Source organism: Ictidomys tridecemlineatus, unplaced genomic scaffold (genome assembly GCF_052094955.1).
Source record: "Ictidomys tridecemlineatus isolate mIctTri1 unplaced genomic scaffold, mIctTri1.hap1 Scaffold_63, whole genome shotgun sequence".
NCBI classification, from domain to species: domain Eukaryota; kingdom Metazoa; phylum Chordata; class Mammalia; order Rodentia; family Sciuridae; genus Ictidomys; species Ictidomys tridecemlineatus.
In genome coordinates this window covers 862,638-882,073 of record NW_027524348.1, presented here as the reverse complement: position 1 = coordinate 882,073, position 19,436 = coordinate 862,638, and the positions used below count along the sequence as shown (strand labels likewise).

The 19,436-nt window shown below is 31.8% G+C and overlaps 1 pseudogene across 1 annotated transcript in view; it reads left to right on the top strand.

Moving 5' to 3' along the window:
* Positions 1 to 19,436, top strand: part of LOC144374244 (endothelin-converting enzyme 1-like) — a 94,581-nt pseudogene that overhangs the window by 20,218 nt on the left and 54,927 nt on the right. Inside the window, exons 2-3 of the transcript XR_013433692.1 lie at positions 2,350 to 2,426; positions 12,269 to 12,473. The product of XR_013433692.1 is annotated as an endothelin-converting enzyme 1-like (transcript). The remainder of the gene's footprint in view (positions 1 to 2,349; positions 2,427 to 12,268; positions 12,474 to 19,436) is intronic.

Here is a 19,436-nt window from a genome sequence, read left to right as displayed (position 1 = left end):
TTTAACTTTGATGGACTGATGTTAAATTAGGGGTTTTTTTTTGTTTTGTTTTTTGTTTGTTTGTTTGTTTTAATTTGGGTGATTTTAGGAATGCCTGCCAGAGACAGATTTTATTTGTGATAATTAGAAATTTAATTCAGATTTCCTCTTTAATTTTTAAAAATCTTTGCAAAATTAAGCTTATATTTTGGTGAGTAAACTGTCTTCAAGATTATTTTTATCATTAAAAAGATAGTCATAATACAAAGTAAATACAGTTACAATACAAAACTTTCCCATCTTTTTTTTAATATTTATTTTTTAGTGATAGGTGGACATAATATCTTTTATTTTAATGTGGTGCTGAGGATCAAACCCATTGCTTCACACATGCTAGGCGAGTGCTCTACCACTGAGCTCCAGCCCCAGCCCTCCCATCTTTTTTAAGAATTGTGTGTTTGGAACAAAATCTTTTAAAATATTTTTTTCTTCTTCCTCTTGGATATAGGGAATTTATTATTTATACTTGATAAATTGATATTGATAAATTCAGCATCCTGTAAATGAAGTACCAAGTATGCACCAAGTAACTAAGTAACTAAAATGTGCTTGAATATGATTCTATTTAAAAAGATAAGGCAGATTTCAGTTTTACAGTATCAATTTTCCAATTAGTAAATTAAATTTAATGTGCCAATATAGTTATTTCATTTGTGTTTTTTTTTTTGTTTTGTTTTGAGGTACTGGGAATTCAACCCTTGGTTAATCTACACCTGAACTACATCTCTAGACCTTTGAAAAATGTATCAATCTCATTTTATTTATTTATTTATTTACTTGCTTATTTATTTACGGATGGTACAAGGGGTTGAACCCAGGGGCAGTATACCATGTAGCTATATCCCTGACCCTTTTTATTTTTAGACTTTTAGTTTAAGACAGGCTCTCTCTAAGTTGCCCAGTCTTACCTTGAACTTGCTGTCCTCCTGTCTCAAACTTCCCATTAACTAGGATTGCAGGCATGTGCTACTAAGCCCAGCACCGCCCTCCCTCCACCTTTTTTTTTTTTTAATACTTTGAGACAGGGTCTTACTAAGCTTACCAAACTGGCCTTAAACTTGTCACTCTCTTTCCTTAACTTGAGTAGCTGGAACTTTTACTGACCCATTACTCTAAATGAAGGGCACACTTTTTTGACTTCTGGAAACTATTCTATTGTTATGTGCTCTTTCTTTAAAAAAATATATAGTACATTTTTGGGGCTGGGGTTGTGGCTAAGCAGTAGAGCTCTTGCCTAGCGTGTGTGAGGCTCTGGGTTCGATCCTCAGCACCACATAAAAATAAATAAATACAACAAAGGTATTGTGTCCAACTACAACTAAAATAAATAAATAAATATTTAAAAATATATAGTATATTTTAAAGACTCTTCCCTCTTTTTATTTTTTCATTTTTTAAAAGCATAAGACAATAGGATTTATTCAAGTGGAGAGAAAAGAGACAGATCACTTGTAAGGTGAGAGGGACCCTATAGGAGTTGCTCCACTCTTTTCTTAAATGTGATTTGAATTGGAGTTGATAATTACTGACAAGAAGTTTTTCAGATTATAATTATTTTTGGATTTATTCTTAGAGTCTTAATTTTGCAATTTTTAAAAACTTGAATTAAAAAAGTCATGTTTAATTATTCTTTGTGTTCCAGATTGATTTTTGAATTACATTTCAGTTTCTTTAAATTATGTTGATTTTTAATGCAAGTTTTCAGCTAAACTACATTTGTTTTTCCTTATCAGTACCAGTGGTAAAATTTACATGACCATATTTCAGGTAAAATCAACTAACGAAGAGAGAAGTATTATGAAGGAATAAGATGAAAAAGTAAATTTTTATTTCTTGATAATTATGTAGAACTTAGGAGTTTCTTATGTTCAGAGAAAACAGGTATGGATTATATCAAGGGACATTTTAATTTACTGAAGAACATTCTGATGATAAAGAATATCAGAAATAGCCACAAGAGAAATATGATCTCTATAGTTGGAGATTTTTAAGACAAAGCAGGTAGCTATATGTCTAGATATCACTAGTGTATGTTTAATTAGTCTCTTCTAGTACAAACTTAATGTTTTTTGTCTTTGTCTTCTCCTTCCCCAACACTCTTTCTCTGTACTTATCATCTAGTTCATTCAGATTTTTAAAAATGTCTGAAAAAGTTTGAAGTTCCTATGTAAGAGGTTTCTTTAGAATATATGGTATAAGAATTTGAGGAGGAAAGAGAAAAACTATAATTTTTTCAAACAATGATTAGATTAAATTTTATGTTTAGCATGAGATAGATAAAGAATAACTGTAAAATCTGTTGTTTCACAGGTACTGTGAGAATAGAGATGTTTCGAAATATGCAGAATGCAGAAATCATCAGAAAAATGACTGAAGAATTTGATGAGGTATAGCATTCCAATATTTATGCAGATTGCCTACTTATACTTTTAAATTGTTAACATGTTGATTATTTCAAGTTTTGTTTTGATTTGGTGTTTACTGTAAGAGAAGATATATATTACTTATTTATATTAAATATCAATCCATGCTACTAATTACAAAATTAATAGCTTTGGGGATTTGATTATATAGTGTGGAGGTAGCATTAAATAATGTCTGATGATTGATAAGGATAAGAAAATTAATATTATGAAGTAGAAGTTCATTCTTGACTTTTATTCTTGAAAACTTTCTCAAATTCCCAAATTTATAAATGCATCTCCAACACTTCTGTGGAATGCTAGTCCCATTAAATGCTTTAGAGGAAAAAAGGTTCAGAGGTCAAAGAAATCTGAACAGGGTTCCATATTATACCTTTCTTAGTATCAAAGCACATTTTAGTTTTTAAGATTCCTAGTGAAGAAAAATCGGCTTAACTTTATTTGACTCAGAATTTTCCAGTTATTTGAAACAGAACATTCTCTGCCATCCTATGTCTACTTGTGTGAATATGTGAAACTTAAAACTTCTGTTTTGGACATTCTACTTTAGGGTATTCTAATTTTCATTTAGAATACATGTTTTGTTTTTTTCTTCATAATCCTCTTTCCTATTTTCAGTGAAATATTGTCTCAAACAGTTTTTACATGGATTGTAAATGCTGAAACATTTTCAGTTTTACTTTTATATTTATGCTTTGGGGCACTGCTAATTGCAGTTTTAATATTATTCCTTTTGATTTAAATATGATTTCTATTTTCTGGCAGATGTTCCTTTTTCTTGACTTTCAAAGATTGCTTTTTTCCCCCCTCTTGAGTGTAAGCTTAGCTGTTTTTTTTTATTGTTATTGTTACTAATTTTCAGTTGAATAAAGTAGTACAAACTCACCATAAAACAAATACACTCAAACATACATAACATCTTGGATGTCTTTCTCATCAGTTGTTCACCTTCTCTAAAGCAAGCTCAGACCAAAAATATTTTTTTTTAAAGAGAGAGTGAGGGGGATAGAGAGAGAGAGAGAACTTTAATATTTATTTTTTAGTTATCGGTGGACACAACATCGTTCTTTGTATGTGGTGCTGAGGATTGAACCCGGGCCAGGCGAGCGCGCTACCGCTTGAGTCACATCCCCAGCCCCAGACCAAAATATTTTACATGTGATTTTTTACAGAAACATTCTGCTAGTGTCTTTTCAACTATATTAGTACCATGTTAGGAACTTTACATTATGCTTTATTCATATGTATATCCATAATTCCTTGTTCTCGATTTTGTAATCCCAAAAGCCTTTGACATTGTAAAGTTTTTTGGTTTTTTTTCCCACTTAGGTAAGGTTATTTACAGTTTTGATTTCTTTCAGCCAGTGTGAGTATATGTTTTACTTAATTCTTGACTTGGTACTAGTCAGATTTCTTTCTTACAAATTCCTGAGATAAACCTACGAAAAGGAAAGTTTTGGAAGTTTCAGTCCATGATCTGCTGACCCTGTTATGTTTGGGGCTGTGGTATGGCAGCAGTGCATGGCAAAAGTATTTATCTCATGTTGGGAGCAAAATAAAGAGGAAGAGGCTCACTTTCCCTTTAGGGGCATGCCTCCAGGGACCTAAGAGCTCTGTCTTGGCCCCACCTCTTAAAAGATTCTACATCCTCCCAACAATACCAGTCTGGGAAACAAGCCTTTAAAACAGGAACATTTAGGAGACATTGCAAATACAAACTGCAGCAAATATTCCTGGAAATATTTAATTAGAAGGGCATGCCACAGATTCTGTTTGGATTGTGTTGGACTGTAAGGCATTTGAACTTACATGAAGTTAACTTTCTAAAACTAACAAACCTGGATTTTAATATATTACTGTTGGGCTTCTTTTCGTCAAAAAAATAAACTGGTTATTTCAAGAGCTTGTATGTGCCAAACAGTAGGTAACAAAATCAAGTTAACATGTAATTGGGAAGTTGCTTCATCAGCTGCCAGAATGATTGTACTACACTAGACTTGTATCAAAGGTGATTCAGATCTCAAATTAAAATGTATTGTGTATCTTGGACCTTAAGAATATTAACACTTGATGAAAAGATTATTACAAGTTTTTGAGATAATAGTTCCCAACCTTTGTTGCATATTGGTGTTATCTGGGTATCTTTAAAAAGTACTGGTATCTGTCTCTGCCACATCCCCAGATATTCTGATTAATTTGTAAAGTGCGTGATCTTGGCATGAGAATTTTTAAAAGTTCATCAGGATTCTAACAAGACATCAAAGTTTGAAATTACTGGTTTAAGGTAAATAAAAAGAAGAAAGCCAAGAATTAAATTATTAAAACCCTTCACGTGTGAGAACAGTTAGAGGGGGAAACAAATGAATATATTGTAAAAATGAATGTGATAACAAGAAATTGTTACTTTTGTTTATTTATTTTTGGTAGTTGGTATTGAACGTGGGGGCACTCTAGCACTGAGCTATATCTCCAGCCCATTTTATTTCTTAATTTTGAGACAGGGAGTGTCTTACTACATTGCCAAGGCTGTCCTCAAACTTCTGATTCTCCTACTTCAGCCTCCCATAAATTTCTGGAATTACAGACCTGCACCACATCCAGCTCAAGGAAAAAATCATTACTTTTGTACTAAGATTAAACAACTAGAAGAAGATGAGAAATTCATGGAAATAAAGGTCATGATATGCCAATACGGTCATATATTCAGAATATATTAAAAGGTAGTTAACTGTTACCAAAAGTGATAATCAATATGTAGCAAATAAAATTATTTTAAAAGGATTTATTTCATTTCTCTATTTTTTCCAACATTTGAGATAGTGATCTAATCAAAGATTGCTTTATTTTTTTTAATCATTTAAATCTTTTTCCTTTTTGGTTGTACAACTGTTTGGTTATACTAGGAATGTGTTCATTTAGAGCAGAATTATTTATTAGATTATCTTCTAAGGCCATCTATTTTATCTTCAGTAATTTTAGGAAAATATTATTCTTTTTTTTACTCTGTATATTCCCAAGAACTTGGGTTTAAATACTTGTATATTACTAGATATACCATATTTGATTTTTTTCCCTTCAAAATACTTTTTTGGTTATTTATTCCCCAGGGGATATGGGAGGTTATTTTTGGTACATCATGTTTTAGAGTAATGTTTTTTAAAAGATCTGAACTGTTAAATTCGAACTGTTAAATTCAAACAGTGGTTCTCAAAAGAGTAGTCATTATTAAAATATTATTGAAATAAATATATTATAGCAAAGTCAGGTGAAGATGATCACCTAATCAAATACAGATAGATTTTACAGGAAGTGGTCTAAAAATCTATGTTATTGCCTGAGAAGTACACTAATGTTCCTATTCTTTATTACAAATAGTTTGTTAATAAACTTTTTTAAGCCCTACAAACTTGCACATAGCCAAAGTGCTATCAACCTAATTTAGAAATAAATTAATTCCCAGAGCATTCTATGGCTCTTCAGTTTATAGCTAAGTATATTTGGTTCTTCTTGGAATCAGCCGTTGGAAGCTAAGGCAAAATATAATATTTGTTTTCCAGATTATTAGCACTATATTTATATATATGAACTTTTAGGTATGTTTTACCAAGATCAGCTAATATAGTTTTCATATATTTAAGTATGCCTTGTATATAAGGAAATATTTGTAACACATTTAATATATTCACTTAGTCCCTTTAATTCTTTTTATAAATTGTAAGATTATGTGGTGATTTTCTATAATGATTACAAGTTACCCTGCAGCTTTTTTCTCTTCTCATTTGTTATCATATGTACTTTCCTAAATTTTTTTTTTATTTAAAGTATGGAACTTCCATATTTTTATTTATATGAACAGTTATTTAATCAAAGGGTTAAAATGTTAATAAGTATAAAAGTGGTTAAATAGCACACAACCTCAGAAATGTAAAAGAAATGATGCAGAGTGTAGAAGAAAGGTCAAATTATTTGCATTCTCAAATACAGTCTCTTAAATTTTTTTATTTATACATTCTATGAAGAAAGCATTTTTCAGCCTTCGAACCATCTAATAGTGAAAATTTGGGATAAAGTTAATTTGACATATAAAGTTTCTCTCCCCTCTTTGCCCTGTTGCTTACATTCTTCTCAAAGAGTAGCTAGATTTCTTATGGGAAGTATGCTTAAGTAACTGGTAATTATTTCACATTTTTCCCTTTTAGTTGTGGTCTATGTCTAATTTTAAAGTATCTGGTAATTTGAAATAAATAGATGAAAGGATTTATTTTCTTTCCACTCTTGGTACGTAGAAGACTGAGTGTGTAATCCTCATGTATTGTAATAAGGTATAGTTTGCAGCATATATTGTTATTCATAGAATTAAGTGTATCTATTATTGTATTAATATTATTCACATAAAAGTAATCTTTGAAGGTCAATGAAGACAAAAGGGATATTTTACATACTTTTAAAATTAAATATTTTATTTAAATGCCATAATTACATGTGTTTCAAAATATTACAGTCGTATCAGTGCAACCACATGCCGTATTATTCATTTGTTGATTACAAATATTTAAGGTTTAGTTTCTGTTTTTTTCTCTGTGTTTAGTACTTTTGTATTTTGTGGGGAGATACAGAGTATAGACTATAAAAATCATTGAACTTACATACATAATTTACAGTAAGTGAATATATTAGTAAGGAGTGCCATTTCTACTGTCTACCGTCTTCAGTATTGAACTCATTACTCTTTCCCTTGGGATACTTGAAATATAATTTGTGTCTACCACAATGATCTGAAACTTAGACCCAATGAGGGAATACTCAGCAATAATACCTTAACATGTTTAATAGTTATGAAACATGCAAAATCCAGTGAGACATGAAAGGATGATTTAACTATGTAGGGTGTGAGGTCTTTACAAACTAGATTTTGCTTTCTTTCTATTATTATTATTATTATTATTATTATTATTATTATTATTATTATTTTGTAGAATCAGGAATTGGACCCAGGGCCTCACACATGCCTGACAAGCACTCTACCACTGAGCTATATCCCCAACCCTGAATATAGATATTTAAAGATGAATAAAAATTCACCTGAAAAACCTGGAGGGAGTTTAATGAGGAAAGTTTAGAGTGCTTGAGGGGAAACAAAAATGAAGCTGAATCAAATCATTAATAGTCTTGTGTACCACACTCAGGAGATTGGCCTTGATGTTAATAAATTAGCCATACTGTAAACATTGTTGTTCTCCTAAGTATACTAGACAGTGTTGTAGGTAAGTGCTAAAGAGTCAAAGATGGGAAAGCTATGTGATTTGAACATAATAAAAATCTTGTGGCGTTTGACTTTTCAGTATTTGTGTAGGATATGTGAGTATGCCCTTGACAAATTGAAGAACTCATTTATTGCCAATACTACCAAAATGATCACTGGACTCCTCTAGTTTATCCCAAAGGTATCAGTATCCCAATTTTTATTGTTGTTGGCTCCCCCCCCCAATAAATCTAATGATAGATTGTTCCCACTCTAAATGAAAGGTTTGTCAAGATTCATGAATAAGAGTAAAAGAAAAACATTTGGCAGTATCTCATTTAACTAATTGATAACAGTTTTGGGCAAGACATTTAAAAGGTATGATATTGGCATTCATTGTTGCTTTGATTTTATATATTCATTTCTTTTTAATTTTTTATTTTAATTTGTTATGTATTACAGTTCATATTACACATATAGAGCACAATTTTTCATATCTCTGGTTCTATACAAAGTATATTCACACCATTCGTGTCTTCATGCATGTACTTAGGGTAATGATGTCCATCTCATTCCACCATCTTTTTTACCCCCTTGTTCCCTTCTTTCTCTTTCCTCTATCTAGGGTTCGTCTAATCTTACCATGCTGCCCCTTTCAATCTCACAATGAATCAGCCTCCTTATATCAGAGAAAGCATTTAGCTTTTTTTTTTTTTTTTTTGGCAAGCTTCACTTAGCATTATATTCTCCAACTCCATCCATTTACCTGCAAATACCATGATTTTATTCTCTTTTATTGTTGAGTAATATTCCATTGTGTATATATACTACATTTTCATTATCCATTCAACTACTGAAGGGGGGCGTCTAGGTTGGTTCCAGAGTTTAGTTATTGTGAATTGTGCTGCAATAATATTGATGTGGTTGTGTTCCAGTAGTATGCTGTTTTGAAGTCCTTTTGGTATAGACCAAGCAATAGGATAGCTGGCTCTAAAGGTGGTACCATTCCCAGTTTTCCAAGGAATCTCCATACTGCTTTCCATATTGGCTGCACCATTTTGCAGCCCCACCAGCAATGTATGAATGTGCCTTTTTCCCCACATCCTTGCCAACACTTACTATTGTTTGTATTCTTAACAGTTGCCATTCTGACTGGAGTAAGATGAAATCTAAAGTTTAGTTTTGATTTCATTTCTCTAATTGCTAGTGATGTTGAACTTTTTTATATATTTGTTGATTGATTGTATATTACCTTCTGAGAAGTGTCTGTTCAGTTCCTCAGCCCGTTTATTGATTGGAGGATTATTATTATTATTAGTTGTTGTTGTTTAGCTTTTTGAGTTCTTTATATACTCTAGAGGTTAGTGCTCTATCTGATATGCAAGTGATAAAAATTTGCTCCCAAGCTGTAGGCTCTCTGTTCACCTCACTGATTGCTTCTTTTGCATTTTTGTTTGAATCCATCCCATTTATTAATTCTTGATTTTAATTCTTGCGCTATAGGGAGTTTTATTTAAGGAAGTAGGGGCCTAATCCAATATGATGGAGATTGGGGCCTACTTTTTCTTCATTTAGATGCAGGGTATCTGATTACTAGTTCCTTGATCCACTTTGAATTGAGTTTTTTGCATGGTGAGAGAGAGGGGTTTAATTTTGTTGTGTATGTATTTCCAGTTTTCCTAGCAAACATACCATTTGTTGAAGAGGCTATCTTTACTCCAGTATATGTTTTTGACACCTTTGTCTAATATAAGATAACTGTAATTATGTGGGTTAGTCTGTGTGTCCTCTATTCTGTACTATTGGTCTACCAGTCTATTTTGGTGCCAATACCATGCTGTTTTTGTTACTGTTGCTCTGTAATACAGAAGTTCTGGTATAGTGATGCCACTTGCTTCAGTCTTTTTTCTAAGGATTGCTTTAGCTATTCTGGGACTCTTATTTTTCCAGATGAATTTCATGACTGCTTTTTCTATTTCTATAAGGAATATCATTGGGATTTTAAATATAATGCTTTTGTTAGTATGGTCATTTTAACAATATTAATTCTGCCTATCCAAGAACAAGGGAGATCTTTCCATCTTCTAAGGTCTTCTTTAATTTATTTCTTTAGTGTACTGTGAGAGGATTTGTCACTGATATACAGAAATGCCTTTGATTTATGAGTGTTGATTTTGTATCCTGTTAATTTGCTGAATTCATTTACTAGTTCCTTAGTCTGCGGCTAAGGAAACAAATCACCAAAGTTGATGATTAAAGAATGAACATGAATAAAATATTCTTAGATATCCCTATCATCATTTTTAGAATCATATTGAAAATAGTATTCTTGTGGTGACTTATTCATTTGATCAATAAATATTTGAATGTCTTTTACATTCAAAGCGTTGAGGATATAACACTTGAATGCACTAGACACAAACCCCTGCCCTCGCAAAATTTTTATTTTAGTTAAGAGGAGAAAGCCAAAGAATAAACACCTAGGCAAAATACTGTAGTATGATAGATGGCAATAAATACTGTGCAGAAAAATAAAATCAGTAAGAGATTGGCCCAAAAGTGATGATTTAACATAGTACATTCAAGAACACCTCTCAAGAGTGTGACACTGAGCAAAGACTTGAAGAAGATGATGCCTCTCATTAAACTCATATCTGAAGGAAGAGAAAACAAGGGCAAAGACCCTGAAATGGAAACATACCTAGTGTATTTAAAGGATCATAAAGAAGCTAGTGTGACTAAAACATACTAATTGACATTTCTGTATTTAATTGTTATGTCTTTAGGACATTTTGAAACTATTAAACAATTTCTCAACTTTTTTTTTCTTTAGGTGGTATTAACTTTTTTTAGTATATATTTTTTCATTGTCGATGGATCTTTATTTATGTGGTACTGAGAATTGAACCCAGTGCCTCACACATGTGCAGCAAGCACTCTTCCACTGAACTATAATCCTAGCCTGACATTAACTTTTTTACAGCATTAAACTAGTTGTCTTGTAAAACATCCCACATTTTTTGTTTCCCAGATTTTTTTTCTTTCTGTATTATTTAACATGTTCCTATGTCCTTTTTGTTCTTTCATTGAACGTCAGGTCTAAGGACCTCCTTAGATTAGATTTTTTTCAAGGAAATTCATTGGTGAAATTTTGTGTGCACTATATACCAGGGTATTGATTAGCAGAGCTAAAATTGAGCCTTGTTTAAGGTGAATTGCATCTCTTTGTAAAATTACATTTTCTTTTTTTTTGCAATTGCCAAATAATGGTTTGACAACCATTGAAAATTGGCCAAATAATGCTTTCAGTGTTCATTAATAATCTGTTCCTAAAACTTTGGGTTTATTTTAAATCTTTAAATCAGTGTGGCCTGAAGTCTGGAAATTGGATATTCTACATAAAATGTTTTGAATTAAAGTGTGTCCCATCTATTCTTATGGGACAGAGTAATTGGGCATTCCTAAACAAAACTTAGTCCCCCTATTGAAAGAATTCCTCCACGCAAGACACTTCGCTGAGGAGAGTTCCACTTTATTACAAAAGGCTGTGGGCTTATATAGATCTAAGGAGAAATGGCAGGGCTTAGGTAAATGACGGCTCACTCATTTATTGGTAAGTTCCTCCAGATGTCAGTTCCGGAGCCCACGAAATTAGTTCTTATTGGGGCTAAGGTTTCCTGCCAGAGAGATTTGAAATTGACGCCAGCGTGAGAGTTCACACTGGTGGGAACTTTTCGCACCAGTGGAAAAAGGGGAAAATAGGAAGAGAAGGTCCTTAGGCGCCATGTTGGCTTTTTTTTTTTTTTTTCCTGGGGTGCGGCTGCCATTATACTTTTTCCCAACACCTATCAGTTGTCAGGAACAATGAATTTTTATTTTCTGTTGTGTAAAATCCACCAGTCAACCAAACCAAAAACATAAAAGTTATTTTTGTGTGTCATTTAAACTGGTAATTGTATTTTTGCACTATTTCAATGTTTATCACATTCTTTCCATTATCTTCCTCACCATTGCTACTATCTTAAATTTCCTGCTCCATCTCTCATTTTGTTTATGAATATGTTAGAATGGTAAGTCTCCTTAGCTCTTTTTCTGTTCCTTTGCCTAATGACTGACTATTCTCTACATTGCAATCAGTTATTTCTTTATAAAGCTAGTTACTCACTTGGTCAAAATCATTCATCAGCCGCCCACTGCCTCGAGAATGAAGTGTAACTTCCTTAGTTTCCTTTATGAGTCACTATGCTCCTGCCCTTATTTTGTTATTTTAATACTAGAAATTCTATTTTAGTTTATGAAACAATGTAGCTCTATGGTCCCATTAGTATGACTTTGCTAATTATATTGCTTGCAATGCTTGTTCCTCTTGCCCACTTAGTGAGGCCCTAAGCAACTTAGCTCTGTTTCTAAATAAAATATAAAATAATAAAATATAAAATCCAGTGGGGCTTAACCCAGTGGCTTAACCACTGGATTCAATTCCTGGTACCAAAAAAAGGAGGGGTGGGGACCTTTGATCAATATACTATCATGTCATACTTACTATTCTTTTTATACTTTTTAGGACAGTGGTGATTATCCCCTTACCATGCCTGGACCACAGTGGAAAAAGTTTCGATCAAATTTTTGTGAATTTATTGGAGTCCTGATTCGACAGTGTCAATATAGCATTATTTATGATGAGTATATGATGGATACAGTAATATCCCTTTTGACTGGTTTGTCAGACTCCCAAGTCAGAGCTTTTAGGCATACAAGTACCCTTGCTGGTAAGTTACCAACATGTTCTTTCTTTTCCATTTGGTTTGTTAAGTATATTTTATTTCAGTTAAGCCTTCTTTAGAGCAAATATTAATTTTATACCAGTGTTCTGGAAAATAACATTCTGCCAAATTCATCTCAGTGATTTGTGTTATCTGTTAGGGTAAAGTTTAAGCCTATTTACTTATCTGGCATCTGATAACCTTAAAAATAAAAATGTGTCAGTAAATTTCTTTCTGAATGTGTTTTCCTACATCTTTATATTTTACAACCAAAATATTTTAAGAGGTAACTATGCCATATTCTTTGGTAAACCCAATTAATGATAGTGGAAATTCCAAATTGGCATTGTTTTTTCCTCTACTTAATTACATTGCTTTATGGCTTATTGTTTTATTGCAAATATTTTAAACAATTCTATCTAGTATAAAACAGATATTCTTTCTGTAACTAATGCTTTGCTAACTTAAACATATCTAGACCTAATGTCTCTAATATCAGTTCATTCAGGTACTAATATCAGTTCATTCAGATAATATGAAAAACTGATAAGTTTTTACCTTTGCTTTCTTCATTTAGAATTATTATTAACTTGTCAGCCAAGTATATTCATTTTTTTGTTTTCCCAAAAGATAATTTTATTAATTGAGTAATTGTCTGTTTTGCCTCTACTACTTTAACTGTGCTTACCTAAAATGACTGTTCCTTTTCATTCATGTATGGAATGTGCATGTGAGAGCACATGTGTATATATAAACATATTTCAATATTCCCAACTTACATCTTTTTGTAGCAGTAACTTTGTGTATCTTCCATCTTAATTTTTACCATGACAAACCAGATTTAGGTTAACTACATACATTTCATCTTGCATTTAAATTTTAGTATTTCATTTATTTAAAACATTATTTCTCAAACCTCAGCATGCATAAGAATCATCTAAAGACATGTAGAAACAGATTATTGGGCCTCACCCTCAGGATTTAACAAGTTTCTAAATGATGTTGATCCTGGTGGTTTGGGAACAATATGCTACAAATGCCTGATTAAATATTGTGTTGTTTTCTGGCTTGACCTATTACCCAATTCCAGTATGATAATATTATCTGGAGTTATTTGAGATATTCCATTCATTTTTTCCAATTTTCTTTTTATTTATTTATTTTTTGTTCTATACAGCTATGATTAGTGTTCTACAGTTTTATGCCAAACAAATATGAAACGATTTATTTTCTTTTACCATTGTCTTTTTTCTCATTGTTAAGAGGAGAGGGAGATGTTTTACCTAGTTTTATCTTTATATAAAAGGTAAAATAGAAATATCATTTATTGTTAAATATTTCTGTACTGAACATAAAGCAAACACAGTTTATTCTGTTTTGAGAATATCCTCCTCTTCATTATTAGGAAGAGAAATGTTTTTTACGTAGTTATATATTTTTTAAAATATAATTAAAATGTTTATTCAGTAAGTTGTGTGATACTACACATTGCTCTCTAATTTCATGGCCTTTAATATCTTCTGCATATGTCTGCTTTTTCTTTTTTTTTTGTTTTCTATTTTCTTTTTATCTTACTTCTCTCTGTGTACAGTAATGCCCAATTACCTGGTTGTCAGATGCATAAAGACTTCAGTGATTTGAAATATACACAACTTAAACATAAGGTAGAAATTGCTTCTAAAAAGCCAAAGTTGCTGTCATAAAAAATTAATGCACTTGCCTTCAAAAAGAAGTTATTATCTATTTTCTTAAAGTCAGGAGAGAAGGAGAAGCAACAAATTGAAGATTAACCTTAGATACTGTTCTGCTGGTAGTGTTTTGAAATGACAATTCACAAAAAAGACAGAAAGGTTAGTTTATAGATCTTATGTTTCAGAGCAATCTGGGGCTCTTCTTTAGCAGTAGATTACCTCTCTTGAATCCAGAAAACTTTGTGCCACACAACTCTATTTAAGAACAGAAGTTGGGCACCTTGGTGCATGCCTCTAATCCCAGTGACTTGGCCGGCCTGAAGCAGGAGGATGGAAATTTCAAGGCCAGCCCAGACACTTAAATAAGACCCTGTCTCAAAATAAAAAGGATGAGTATGTAGCTCAGTGATAAAGAACCCTTGGGTTCTAGCCCCTAGTACTGAGGGGTAAAAAAGGGAAAAGAGAAAGAGTATTGTATTATAGAAATATGCAGGATATTTTCACTTTTAAAATATTGACTTGGGACTAGGGATATATATTTCAGTGGTAGAGGGCATGGTTAGGCACAATTCCCTGTCTTCAGTTCCGGAACCAAAAATAGCATGTTGTCTTAATTCTTTGAACAACACACTTTAATTCATTTGCATTTGTCCTTCGATGCCATGTAAATGATGTATTTCTGTATTTTAACTACATTTATTATGATGATTCATTTTAGTTCTTCTTTCTGTTGACTCATTTTCACTATCCCTTTGGTTGCTTATATCTGCTAATTTTGTATATTTTCATTATGGCTTTTCTTCTGTTTAAGTTGAGTAGCTTCCTTCGAGTTCTTTGTTGTCTCTTTTCCCATTATTTACTTGTGTTCATGATAGCTCTTAAAATTGCTTTATGAATGCCTTTTTGTTTTCACCCAAACTCTTAAAAATTTCATCATGTAGATTATTTGCATTTGAAATTGTTTTTCAAAATCAAATATTGAAAAGTGGAAGTTATCAACATTGTTTATACTGATTTTTTAAAACTTAGAACCTATTTTTCAGTCATTCTCTAAATTTGTTTCAAAATAGTACTTTAATTCCCATATGTCTATATTAATCATCATATCTTCTGAAGCTCAGTTGAATAAAATGTGTGAGACATATCAATCACCTTTCTTTCAACAAAGCACAGAGGGCTTGCTGAGAACTTAATTCTAGGTTGGACAATAATTATCCATATTGTCAAGGATTTTTTGTTCTCATCTTTGTCCTCTTTTTTTGTGGTATGTATTGAGGCATGGATTAAAAGATAATCATTTTTATTCACTTTGCAGGACAAATCTTAGGGACTAGATAAAATGGGCAGGAACATTTAATCCTCTGCTTCAAAGACTATGTGCATGGACAGTTACAAGGCAGTTATGGCCAGATATGATTATCGGCTTTGGAATAAAATGCTCCTTGACATTGCTTATATCTTAGCTGAGAAGAGAGAGAATCAGGTTAGTTATTTTGTAGGGTACAGATGTGATGAGTTCCATAGCTTCATAAGTTACTAGAGTGATCTTATCAGTAGTACTTTTAATCTGTTTTCCAAATATCCCACTTTCTTATTATGAATTAACTAATGTGTCCCTATTATCAGTGTTTATGCATTGAGTTAAACTCTATACTACATTTTTGTTAAAAGTTTTCAACATTCTGTAGTTCTTCAGGTCTGTTATCCCAGTTTATAAGTATTCTAACTTTTCATTGGAGGTAAACTCTTTTTGGAGTACTTTTATTATTAAATTGAAACAGGCTGATAACAGTTACATTTTATTTCCTGCTTTCCTTATTTTTCTTTTCTATTAATTGAAAATTTAAAGTATAGTGTTTTATTTGCTTGACCCGTTAAATAAAGAAGGCTCACATTGCAGTACAGTTTTTATTAACTCTTAATCCTCAGAACTAAGTACCCTTATAATAGCTCTCAGTTGGACATATTAGAACAGTTTGTGGATTTAACTTATCTAAGAAACATTTTCTTACACTAATTCTGGTGGATTTATAGTCTGAGACTGGGAACATTTTCCCCCAATTTGATGAAGTTTTTATACTTTAGGAGAAAGTTTTTTTTTTTTTTAAACATGGTCATGAATAAATAGGACTTTCTTTGATTTAGCACTTTGTTTGGAATTATGAAAATAATGGTTTCTTCCAAGAATCTTTTTCAGAATTATAGTTATCTCATTTTTAAGCAACTGCTTTTAAACTGTATGCCAATACTTCAGAACTTGTTCACTTCAAATTTTTGTTAGATGGCAGTTTTCAGAATGAGCAACATTGGTTTAACTTTATTTTTCATTATTTTCTCACCTATGTAATTTTCTAATGATGTTGCAGATAGTATTAATCTAATACTGGCTGGCTACCTCTCACTTTTAAGGTGAAGATGCTTATTTGAACAAAGGAGAATAAAGAATTAAGTATCTGTATTAATAATGAAGTAATTGATTCTGTTTTAATTTTTTCCAAATTGAGTTTGGGAAAAATTTTAAAATGTGGTCAAGATCATTATATAAGGGCAGTCTTGATAAATGGTTTCAAGATAAATTTCAAGATAAAACTCTTGAAGGATTAAATATTTCTTTATACTTTATTGTTTGACACTATTATGTTAACTTGTGGTTGATTTTATATTTGCATATGGTTTATTATTTATTAACATTTCTTAGCATCTCTAAACTTTTTCTGTGAAGAAAGATATTATGTATGTGAAATTGCTTTATTTATTAATAGTAGGGTGAAAATCATTTTGCTTTAGAATATTGACATTTCTTTTCTTTGGCTTTTAGTTGCTGAAACCATATATTAGTGATTGATAGAATGGGTTTTGGAGACAAACTTTCTGGATTCCCATTTCTCTGTGCCTTTTACTAGTTGGATAATCTTAACCTACCTGGTCTCATTTTCTTCAAATGCAAAGTGGGAAAGATAATGACAGTTACTTCTTTCTAAAAGAGATTAAGAGAGTTTGGAATGGTGTCTGGAATTTAGTAAGTTGCTGCTCTTACTCTATAATGACAAGAGGTCTAATAGTATTTGTCTGTGTTCATACAGAATGTTTGAATACCTACTTATAGTAATAATAGACATGGCTAATGGGGAAATCAGGGAAAAAAGACAAGTTAGTGAATTTAGAAAAATTGCTGTTAAGGAATATTAATATGATGCATTTTCATTTTACTTACCTATTGATTCTCAGAACCCATATTCTATTTATTAAATTCACTAAGTATTTTATAATTCTTAAACAGACAGATTATTTCTGTTTTTTATGGTTAGGATTTGAAAAGTTTAGTACAATCTGTCATCATCAAAAAAAAGAGACCATAGAGTATAAATAATTTCTTTTTTAATTTTTGTCTTTATATTTAAATTTTCCTACTCATTTTTAAGTGTTTCTTAAAAAGTACAAGTTTTCATTGCCTTGTACTTTTATCCCTTCTGTTATTTTACTTTATCATTCATCTTTCTCACCCATGCTACAGGTATAAAACTTTAATTCAAGTTTCTAGTATTTGTTAATCATTACCTTGTAGTATTTTGGGGTTAATATACAGTTGGCCAAAACCACAAATACCTCCACATCATATAATTATATCTGTAAAAGAAAAGTATGACTTTAAAATTTTAATATCTTTTTTGAGTCTAGAGTAATTTAAAATTTTTTCTTTTTGTTGGTTTTTACATTCCTTTTGTTTTTTTTTAACAGTTCTGAAAATCGGCTTTATTTTAGAAACCAGTTTCTTAAAATAAACCTTGTTTTTAAAAATCACTTTACAAACATTTTGTATCTTGTATTTATTAACTTAGTGACTTTGGACAAGCAGCTTAACATCTGTGCTTCATCTGTATGGTATCAATACCAGTGATCCTTTCTCAGTACTGGCATGTAGTTAAAACAACGTGAAGAATCAGAACTCTTACAAACTTAAAATTATGGTCAAAATTAAGTTAAATAGAATCAAGGAAATAAAATAAGTGTTAAATTTATTTAACAAGAATTTTAATGTGCTTTTAATTTTTTTAAATCATAACCTTATTTGCTACAATTGTACTGTCCCTCAATTTATATAAATTTTCTGTTTTTCCTGTTGTTTGGATCCTTTATCTTTTAGATCCCCTATTATATTTTTTCCCCTTAATTTAGTCTCCTTTTCTGGTATAGGATATTATCTGATACATTTATGAATAAAAGGATATCAGGGAAGTAAATATTTGAGATTTTGCATGTTTACAAAATATGGATTTGGCCTCTTATTTAATAGTTGACTGCAATCTAGATTTAAATATTACAAATTATTTTCTTCAGAATTTGTCTCTATCTTCCAGTATTGCTCCTGAGAAGTTCTTCGCTATTAAGATTTCAAGGGCTAGGATTGTGGCTAAGTGAGAGAATGCTTGCCTAGCATGTGTGAGGCACTAGGTTCGGTTCTCAGCACCACATATAAATAAATAAGATAAAGGTTCATCAACAACTTTACAAATAAATAATTAATTAAAATATTTCAAGCCTCTCTCCTTCCCTCCCTCCCTCCATTCCTCCCTTCCTTCCTTCCTCCCTTCCTTCCCTCCCTCCCTCCCTCCCTATTGAACTCGGTGGGGGGGGCACTTAACCACTAAGCCACATCCTTAACCCTTTTAATTTTTTTATTTTGAGACAGCATCTCACTAAGTTGCTGAGGCTGGACTCAAACTTGGAATCCTCCTGTCTCAGTCTTCCAGTCACTGGGATAACAGTCTTGAGCTGCTCTGCCAAGTAATGACCCTGTTTCTTGTCTTTAGAAACTTTTACATTTTGCTACTTGTTCCTAGTATTCTGAAATTTTACGGTGCTATACTCTGGTGTATGTTTTTTCCAGATTGGTGGGTATCATTGTGGGGTTGTCTAGTGGTAAACTAATGTTTTCATTATAGGTCCTCAGATGTTGGCTTTGGTAATTTTTTTTTCTCCTGTAAAAGATCAGCTTCTTTGCAGAAGCATGTATAATGGCTGTCTTGACATTTTGGAGTTGGGTAGGGTGAGGAAGTGCTTGACATTCTGCACATCACATATAATTGTTAATGTGAATCACATATGTGTGTGTGTGTGTATGTATGCATATGTATTATGTATATATATGATGATTCCAAATCTCTGGTTTATTTTCCTCAAGAAATAAATGTCTGGACTTCCAAAATAAGTATGTGGTAGAAAAATTGCCAGGCTGCCTAGGTTTGGTGAGGACATGGGAATTTAATTGCATATTTTA